Source organism: Homarus americanus, unplaced genomic scaffold (assembly GCF_018991925.1).
Source record: "Homarus americanus isolate GMGI-L3 unplaced genomic scaffold, GMGI_Hamer_2.0 scaffold17153, whole genome shotgun sequence".
Lineage (NCBI taxonomy): Eukaryota > Metazoa > Arthropoda > Malacostraca > Decapoda > Nephropidae > Homarus > Homarus americanus.
In genome coordinates, this window is record NW_024738001.1 from 49919 (window position 1) to 59629 (window position 9711).

The following is a 9711-nucleotide window of genomic DNA, read 5'->3' on the forward strand; positions in this document are numbered from 1 at the left end:
AGGGAGGGTGGGGGCAGAAGGGAGAGGGGTGGGAGTGAGGGGGATAAGAAGGAGAGGGTAGAAGGGGGGAAGAGAGGGGGTGGGGGGCAGAAGGGGAGAGGGGGTGGGAGGAGGGGATAAGAGAGGGGGGATAGAAGGAGGGGAAGCAGAGGAGGTGGGGCTGAAGGGGAGAGAGGGTGGGGGATAGAGGGAGGCATAAAGGAGGGAAGCAGAGGAGAGGGGCAGAAGGGAGAGGGGGTGGGGTGAGGGGATAAGAGGGCTGGGGGTAGAAGGAAGCAGAGGGGAGGGGAAGCAGAGGGGGAGGGGGGAGGGGAGAGGGGGGAGAGGGGCAGAGGAGAGGGGGCAGAGGGAAGGGGGCAGAGGGGAGGGCAGAGGAGGGGCAGAGGAGGAGGGGCAGAGAGGGAGGGGGAAAAGGAGGAGGAAGAGAGTGAATGAAAACAAGGAATAGGAAAATAATTAGGCTGGTGGCTAAAGTTAGAAAGGTGAGGAGGGAGAGGGAGGAGAGGGAGGAGGAGGAGGAGGAGGAGGAGGAGGAGGAGAGAGGAGGAGGAGGAGGAGGAGGAGGAGGAGGAGGAGGAGGAGGAGGTAAATAAATATCTGAGGCACATGACCATTACATACACAGGACTTTGGCTACTCAACACACATTATCATGACTATTATTTCAAGCAGACGTGAACAAGACTAAATGTAAAGTGTGTGGCCAGACACGCACTACGTCGTCGATTGTGAACATAAAACCTTTAGGGACAGGTCCAAGAATTATGTGAAATGGCACAACTCTAATGGCAAGATAGCCATATTAGATTGTATCCATTTTTGTACCTAGTAGCTATATCAGTTCCTTATAGAACCAAACACACAAAAGTGCTTGAATACTTCTATGCAAATGTGAAAACAGTGTGCGGCCAGACATACGTTCACACCTGTACTCACGTCAGTTGTGAATAAGTTACCCTTATGGACAGAACTAAAAAACAAATGCATTTGAAATACTTGTAACATCAATGCCATAATATCCTGACCACGAGGAGTTATACAGGTCCTTTGAACTGCACTCTGTAATTCTTTTTGCGCTACCGCTCACAGGATGAGTATGGGGTGCACAATAAACTAGTTGCTGTAAGTGGCCAAATTAACAAAATAATTATTATTCTCTACAGTTACCAACATGGACTACAAGGTGATAACAGGTGGTGGTGGGCGGGTGATGGTTTATGTACAGCCCAGGAGCCTACACGTCAAGATCATTATCAGGTAAAGTGACTAAGTTATTTATAGTGGTGCCTCTCTGTGTGTGTGTGTGTGTGTCAGGTGTGTAACTCATGGTAGGTGGTTATATCACCACTTTACCGCACCTGCCACACACACACACATATTCTCTGCCCCAACACACAAACAAATATTCTACCCACCCACATAAAAACACACACACACACACACACACACACACACACACACACACACACACACACACCGTCGTTAACTAATGAGCTACGTCACAGTTGCAGGCAGTGAAAGGTGGTGGGTGGGGGGGAGGAGGGGGGAGGGGTGGGGCACGCAGTAAATGTCAAATAAGACACGTGAGGGAAGACTCACCGACACATGACCAATTCATATCCCGTCTTGTGTAGTGGTGGGACCTGTAGTGTAGTGGTGGGACTCTGTAGTGTAGTGGCGGGACTCTGTAGTGTAGTGGTGGGACTCTGTGGTAGTGGCGGGACTCTGTAGTGTAGTGGTGGGACTCTGTGCAGTGGCGGGACTCTGTAGGTAGTGGCGGGACTCTGTAGTGTAGTGGTGACCTGTAGTGTAGTGGTGACTCTGTAGTGTAGTGGCGGGACTCTGTAGTGTAGTGGTGGACCTGTGTGTGGTGACTCTGTAGTGTAGTGGTGGGACTCTGTAGTAGTGGCGACTCTGTAGTAGTGGCGGACTCTGTAGTGTAGTGGCGGGACTCTGTAGTGTAGTGGCGGGACTCTGTAGTGTAGTGGCGGGACTCAGTGTAGTGGGACTCTGTAGTAGTGGCGGACTCTGTGGGTGGGTGGACTCTGTAGTGTGGTGGCGGGACTCTGTAGTAGTGGTGGACTCTGTAGTGTAGTGGCGGGACTCTGTGTAGTGGCGGACCTGTAGTGTAGTGGTGGACTCAGTGTAGTGGCGGACTCTGTAGTGTAGTGGTGGGACTCTGTAGTGTAGTGGCGGACTCTGTAGTGTAGTGGTGGGACTCAGTGTAGTGTGGACTCTGTAGTGTAGTGGCGGGACTCTGTAGTGTGGTGGGACTCTGTAGTGTAGTGGCAGGACTCAGTGTAGTGGTGGGACTCTGTAGTGTAGTGGCGGACTCTGTAGTGTAGTGGCGGGACTCTGTAGTGTAGTGGTGGACCTGCAGTAGTGGCGACTCTGTAGTGTAGTGTGGGACTCTGGTAGTGTGGCGGGACTCTGTAGTAGTGGTGACTCAGCAGTGGTGGACTCTGTGTAGTGGTGGGACCTGTGTGTAGTGGCGACTCTGAGTGTAGTGGCGGGACCTGTAGTGTAGTGGCGGACTCTGTAGTGTAGTGGCGACTCTGTAGTGTAGTGGCGGACTCTGCAGTGTAGTGGGCCTCTGTAGTGTAGTGGCGACTCTGTAGTAGTGGCGGACTCTGTAGTGGCGACTCAGTGTAGTGGCGACTCTGTAGTGTAGTGGCGACTCTGTAGTGTAGTGGCGACTCTGTGTGTAGTGGCGGGACTCTGTAGTGTAGTGGTGGGACTCTGTAGTGTGGTGGTGACTCTGTAGTGTAGTGGTGGGACTCTGTGGTGTAGTGGCGACTCTGTAGTGTAGTGGTGGGACCTGTAGTGTAGTGGCGACTCTGTAGTGTAGTGGCGACTCTGTAGTGTAGTGGTGACTCTGTAGTGGTGGACTCTGTAGTAGTGGCGGGACTCCTGTAGTGTAGTGGTGGGACTCTGTAGTGCAGTGGTGGGACTCTGTAGTGGCGGGGACTCTGTAGTAGTGGCGGGACTCTGTAGTGTAGTGGCGACTCTGTAGTGTAGCAGGGACTCTGTAGTGTAGTGGCGGGACTCTGTGGTGTGAGTGGCGGGACTCTGTAGCGTAGTGGCGACTCTGTGGTGTAGTGGTGGACTCTGTAGTGTAGTGGCGACTCTGTAGTGTGGTGGCGACTCTGTGGTGTGGCGACTCTGTGGTGTAGTGGTGGGACTCTGTGGTGTAGTGGCGACTCTGTGTAGTGGTGACTCTGTAGTAGTGGCGGGACTCTGTAGTAGTGGCGGGACTCTGTAGTGTAGTGGCGGGACTCTGTAGTGTAGTGGTGGGACTGTAGTGTAGCGGGACTCTGTAGTGTAGTGGCAGGACTCTGTAGTGTAGTGGCAGGACTCTGTAGTGTAGTGGCGACTCTGTAGTGTAGTGGTGGGACTCTGTAGTGTAGTGGCGGACTCTGTAGTGTAGTGGCGGGACTCTGTGTGTAGTGGCGGGACTCTGTAGTGTAGTGGCGGACTCTGTAGTGTAGTGGGACTCGCAGTGTAGTGTGGGGACTCTAGTGTAGTGGCGGACTGCAGGTGGTGTGTAGTGGTGGGACTCTGTAGTAGTGGCGGGACTCTGGTAGTGGCGGGACTCTGTAGTGTAGGGCGACTCTGTGTAGTGGTGACTGTGTAGTGGCGGGACTCTGTGGTGGACCCAGTGTAGTGGTGGGACTCTGTAGGTAGTGTGACTCTGTAGTGTAGTGGCGACTCTGTAGTGTAGTGGTGGGACTCTGTGTAGCGGGACTCTGTAGTGTAGTGGTGGGACTCTGTAGTGTGGTGGGACTCTGTAGTGTAGGCGGGGACTCTGAGTGTAGTGGTGGGACTCTGCAGTGTAGTGGTGACTCTGAGTGTAGTGGCGGACTCTGGTGTGGTGGTGGACCTCAGTGCAGTGGTGACTCTGTAGTAGTGGCGACTCTGTAGTGTAGTGGCGGGACTCTGTGTAGTGGCGGGACTCTGTAGTGTAGTGGCGACTCTGTGGTGTAGTGGTGACTCGGTGTAGTGGTGGACCTGGTGTAGTGGCGACCCTGTAGTGGTGACTCTGTGCAGTGGTGACTCGTAGTGTAGCACCAGTGTAGTGGTGACTCTGTAGTGTAGTGGCGGGACTCTGGTGTAGCGGCGGACTCTGTAGTGTGGTGACTCAGTGTAGTGGCGACTCTGTAGTGTAGTGGCGGGACTCTGTAGTGTAGTGGCGGGACTCTGTAGTGTAGTGGTGGGACTCTGCAGTGTAGTGGTGGGACTCTGTAGTGTAGTGGCGGGACTCTGTAGTGTAGTGGCGGGACTCTGTAGTGTAGTGGCGGGACTCTGTAGTGTAGTGGCAGGACTCTGTAGTGTAGTGGTGGGACTCTGTAGTGTAGTGGCGGACTCTGTAGTGGTGGTGGGACTCTGTAGTGTAGTGGCGGGACTCTGTGAGTGAGTGGCGGGACTCTGTAGTGTAGTGGTGGGACTCTGTAGTGTAGTGGTGGGACTCTGTGGAGTGTAGTGGCGGGACTCTGTGAGTGTAGTGGTGGGACTCTGTGGTGTAGTGGCGGGACTCTGTAGTGTAGTGGTGGGACTCTGTAGTGTAGTGGCGGGACTCTGTAGTGTAGTGGCGGGACTCTGTAGTGTAGTGGTGGGACTCTGTAGTGTAGTGGTGGGACTCTGTAGTGTAGTGGCGGGACTCTGTAGTGTAGTGGTGGGACTCTGTAGTGCAGTGGTGGGACTCTGTAGTGTAGTGGTGGGACTCTGTAGTGTAGTGGCGGGACTCTGTAGTGTAGTGGCGGGACTCTGTAGTGTAGTGGTGGGACTCTGTAGTGTAGTGGCAGGACTCTGTAGTGTAGTGGTGGGACTCTGTAGTGTAGTGGCGGGACTCTGTAGTGTAGTGGCGGGACTCTGTGAGTGTGTGTGGGACTCTGTAGTGTAGTGGCAGGACTCTGTAGTGTGGTGGCGGGACTCTGCAGTGTAGTGGCGGACTCTGTAGTGTAGTGGCGGGACTCTGCAGTGTAGTGGTGGGACTCTGTAGTGTAGTGGCAGGACTCTGTAGTGTAGTGGCAGGACTCTGTAGTGTAGTGGCAGGACTCTGTGTAGTGGTGGGACTCTGTAGTGTAGTAGTGGGGACTCTGTAGTGTGTGGCGGGACTCTGTAGTGTAGTGGCGGACTGTAGTGTGGTGGGACTCTGTAGTGTAGTGGCGGGACTCTGTAGTGTAGTGGCGGGACTCTGTGAGTGTAGTGGCGGGACTCTGCAGTGTAGTGGCAGGACTCTGTGGTGTAGTGGCGGGACTCTCTGTAGTGTAGTGGCGGGACTCTGTAGTGTAGTGGCGGGACTCTGTAGTGTAGTGGCAGGACTCTGTAGTGTAGTGGCAGGACTCTGTAGTGTAGTGGCAGGACATCTGCTGCTGTTCATGGTGATAATGTTTGTCTGTCAGTTACACACTTTGTTTATCTCCTAATAAACCTGTCAGTGTTCTATATCACCTGTAACGTCTCTGCCCCCACCAGCCCCCTCCTACCCGCCACCAGCCCCCTCCCTACTCCACCACCAGCCCTCCTCCCTCCCCCACCAGCCCTCCTACTCCTGCCCAGCCCTCCCTCCTACCCACCACCAGCCCTCCCTCCCTACCCACCAGCCCCTCCTACCCACCACCAGTCCCCTCCCTACCCCACCACCAGTCCCCCTCCCTACCCCCAGTCCCCTCCTACCCACCACCAGCCCCCTCCTACCCCACCACCAGCCCCTCCCTACCCCACCACCAGCCCCCTCCCTACCCCACCACCAGCCCCTCCTACCCCACCACCAACCCCCTCCCTACCCCACCACCAGTCCCCTCCCTACCCACCACCAGTCCCCTCCTACCCCACCACCAGCCCCCTCCTACCCACCACCATCCCCCCTTCCCTGCCCACCACCAGCCCCCCCTCCTACCAACCAGCCCCCTCCTACCCACCACCAGTCCCCTCCTACCCCACCACCAGCCCCCTCCTACCCTACCACCAGCCCCCTCCCTACCCCACCACCAGCCCCCCCTCCCCTCCACCAGCCCCCTCCCTACCCCACCACCAGCCCCTCCCTACCCCACCACCAGCCCCCTTCTCCCCACCACCAGCCCCCCTCCCTACCCCCACCAGCCCACCCACCAGCCCCCTCCCTCCCACCAGTCCCCCTCCCTACCCCAGCCAGCCCCCCTCCTAACCCACCAGCCCCTCCCTACCCAACAGTCCCCTCCCTACCCCACCACCAGCCCCCTCCCTACTCCACCACCAGCCCCCTCCCTACCCCCCACCAGCCCCTCCCTCCCCTCTCCCACCACCAGCCACCCTCCCTACCCCTCCACCAGCCCCACCCCCCCCTCCCCTACCAGCCAGCCATGCCTCCCCAATTTGACACTATTTTAGTTCTATATTTTTCCTTTAATGTTAGTTATGATGTTTTGTAGAACTGAAAGGTAATTAAATTCAAGATAATTACTACACCAAAGACACTATAATCTGATATAATATTGCTGAACAAAAACAACAGGAATTAAAATTTCAAAAATAAAATTGTTTTGTAAGATCACACAAAAGAAGGACTGTACTGTATCATGGTTCTGTAACACATTCTGGGGCAATGTTTCACTGCCAGAGAACGATAAACAACAGTTGTACTCGTATAGTCACAGATGAAGGGTTGTTTTAGCTGATAATCCGACCAAACAAACTCAATCATTCTTAACAACTCTCAAATATACTTGGCATACCTGTGAGACATTCATAACTCTCAATAACGTATTCTCCTCAAGAAGGGGACACAACTGTAATAAGAAACCCCACAAAGTTGTGAAAATCCTGGGGAGAATGAGAGAAAGTTTGTATCCACAAGTGTGGGGGAGGAGAGGGGGGGACGGGTGCAGGGGGACTGAAGGGGACGTGGGTGGGGCAAGGGACGGGGTAGGGGCATGGAAGAGCCTCATGAAATACCGGGCGCTGTGTTTCTTTTGGGAGTCGTCATTGACACAGGTATGGCTCTAATCTGCCCTCACCTCACAGCCACACTGGACCGGGTTTAGGCTACACCTCTACAGGCTGACGACCCTGGAGTAGCATTAGGGCGGGGGGGCATAGGTCAGAGAATTGCGGAGGTGGACCTGTACTGACAATTGCAGGGTGAGGATACTGTAGACGTGCGTGACGTTGCTGCCTGAGAAGGGTGGTTGGCACTATGGGTGGAGAGGTGAGGGTGGCCTATGGGTGAGAGGTGAGGGTGGCAATAAGGGGTGAGGTGAGGGGTAGCTATGGTGGAGGTGAGGGGGCACTATGGGGTGAGGTGAGGGGTGGCACTATGGGTGGAGAGGTGAGGGTGCCAAGGGGTGGAGGTGAGGGGTGGTAGATGGGGTGGAGGGAGGGGTGGCACGTGTGGAGGTGAGGGTGGCACTAGGGTGGAGGGTGAGGGTGGCACTATGTGGGGGAGAGGTGGGGTGGCACTATAGGAGGTGGAGGTGGCACTATGGGTGCAGAAGACAACTGAGGAGTGACTAAGGCCGGCAGCCAACATCAATGATACTCTCAACAGGTGAGTCATCCAGCAGGTGACGGTGTATTAGGTGACTCATCCACGCTGAACACCTGGGGAGGAGGAAGGAAACAGGGGAGGAGGAGGAGGGAAGGAGGGAAACCGGAGGAGGACGGGAGGAAGGAGAAGAGAAGAAGATAATTAGGAGAAGATGGAGGAGGAGGGAGAGGAGGATGGGAGAAGAAGGAACGGAAGGAGAGGGAAAAGGAGATGAAAAGGTGAGACGAGAAAGGAAGAGGAGAGGAGAAGGGGACGGTGGGATGGAGAGGAGGAGGAGAGGGGCAAGTGAACTGGAAAAATGAGATGGGGAGGAGGGGAAGAAAGGGGAGGAAGGGGGGAAGAGGGAGGAGAAGGGGGGGAGGAGGAGGAGGGGAGGAGGGGGGACGAGGAGACAAGGGAAAGCATAGGCAATGTACGTAGAGAGAGAAAGAGAATGGGAAAAGAGAGGTGAGAGAATGGGATGGAGACAGGTGAAGGGGAGAGGGAAGGAGGGGCGGGGAGAGGAGGAGGAGGAAGGGAGATAAGGGCGAGAAGAGAAAGGGAAGGGAGCGAGGAGAAGAGAAAAGAAGGAAAGGTAAAGGAGGGCGAGGAGTAGAGAAAGGAGGGCAGAAGTAAAAAGGGAGGCAGAGGGAAGAAGGGGCAGGAGGAGGAGGGAGAGAGAAGGAAGAAGAGAAGGGAGGGAGGATAAAAGAAGGAATGTAAGGGAAGCGGGTGAGAGAATTGGGGGCGGGGAGGGAGGGGAAAGAGAGGAGGAAGGAATGGAAATACAGCTAGGAGAAAGGCATGAAGAGGAATGAGGGAAGGGAAGAAGACCAAGACAGATGAGGATGAAGGTAGCACGAAGACACGAGAGAGAGAGAGAGAGAGAGGGCTCTACTCACACCCAGCAGGAGTAACAAGGGGCGTGGTAGTCAGGTAGGTAGTAACACTGGGCACCTCGGCTCTTGAACTCTCACAACACGACAGGAAAATTATGGTTGAAACGAGAACAACAACGATAACAACAAAACAGAGAGAATAAGAGCCAAAGAGAAGATTAAGAAAGGGAACTACAAGAGACAGGGAGATAAAAGGGGATAAGTGAAAAGACAAGATAATGATACCGTGAAAGATGAAGATGAATGGACGGGAAGTAGGAAGGGAGAGAGGGGGTGGTGGTGGGAGAGGGAGGGGGGTGGTGGTGGTGGGGGAGGGGGTGGTGGTGGTGGGAGAGGGGGGGTGGTGGTGGTGGGGGAGAGGGGGTGGAGGTGGTGGGGAGAGGGGGTGGGGTGGTGGGGGAGGAGGGGGGTGGGTGGTGGTGGGGGGTGGTGGTGGTGGGGAGAGGGGGTGGTGGTGGGGGGAGGGGGGGTGGTGGTGGGGAGGGGTGGTGGTGGTGGGAAGAGGGGTGGTGGTGGTGGGGAGAGGGGGTGGTGGTGGGGAGAGGGAGGGTGGTGGTGGGGAGAGGGTGGTGGTGGTGGGAAGGGGTGGTGGTGGTGGTGGGAGGAGGGGGTGGTGGTGGGGAGAGGGGGGTGGTGGTGGTGGGGGAGGGGTGGTGGTGGTGGTGGGGAGGGGGTGGTGGTGGTGGGAGGGGGGGTGGGTGGGTGGGGAGGGGGGTGGGTGGTGGGGGGAGGGGGTGGTGGTGGGAGAGGGGTGGTGGTGGTGGGGGAGGGTGGGGTGGGGGTGGGGAGAGGGGGGTGGTGGGGTGGGGGAGGGTGGTGGTGGGGAGGGGGTGGTGGTGGGGAGGGGGGCGGTGCATGATGCGTGGTGGTGGTGGGGGAGGGAGGGGTGATGGTGCTGTGAGAGGGAGGTGTGTTTGTGTGTGGTGGTGGGGGAGGGAGGGTGGTGGTGGGGGAGGGAGGGTGGTGGGGAGAGGGAGAGGGGGTAGTGCATGATGCGTGGTGGTGGTGGGGAGAGGGGAGGGGGGTGGGGGGAGGGGGTGGTGGTGCTGTGAGGGGAGATGTGTGGGGGAAGGGGGAGGGGGGTGGTGATGGGAGGGAGGGGGTGGTGGGAGGGAGGGGTGGTGGGGAGGGAGGGGTGGTGGTGGGGGTGGTGGTGGGGAGGGAGGGTGGTGGTGGTGGGAGAGGAGGGGTGTGGTGGGGGAGAGGGGGGTGGTGGTGTGTGTTGGGGAGAGGAGGTAAGGTGTGGTGGGGGAGAGGGAGGTAGGTGTGGTGGGAGAGGGAGTTAGGTGTGTTGGAGAGAGGAGGGAG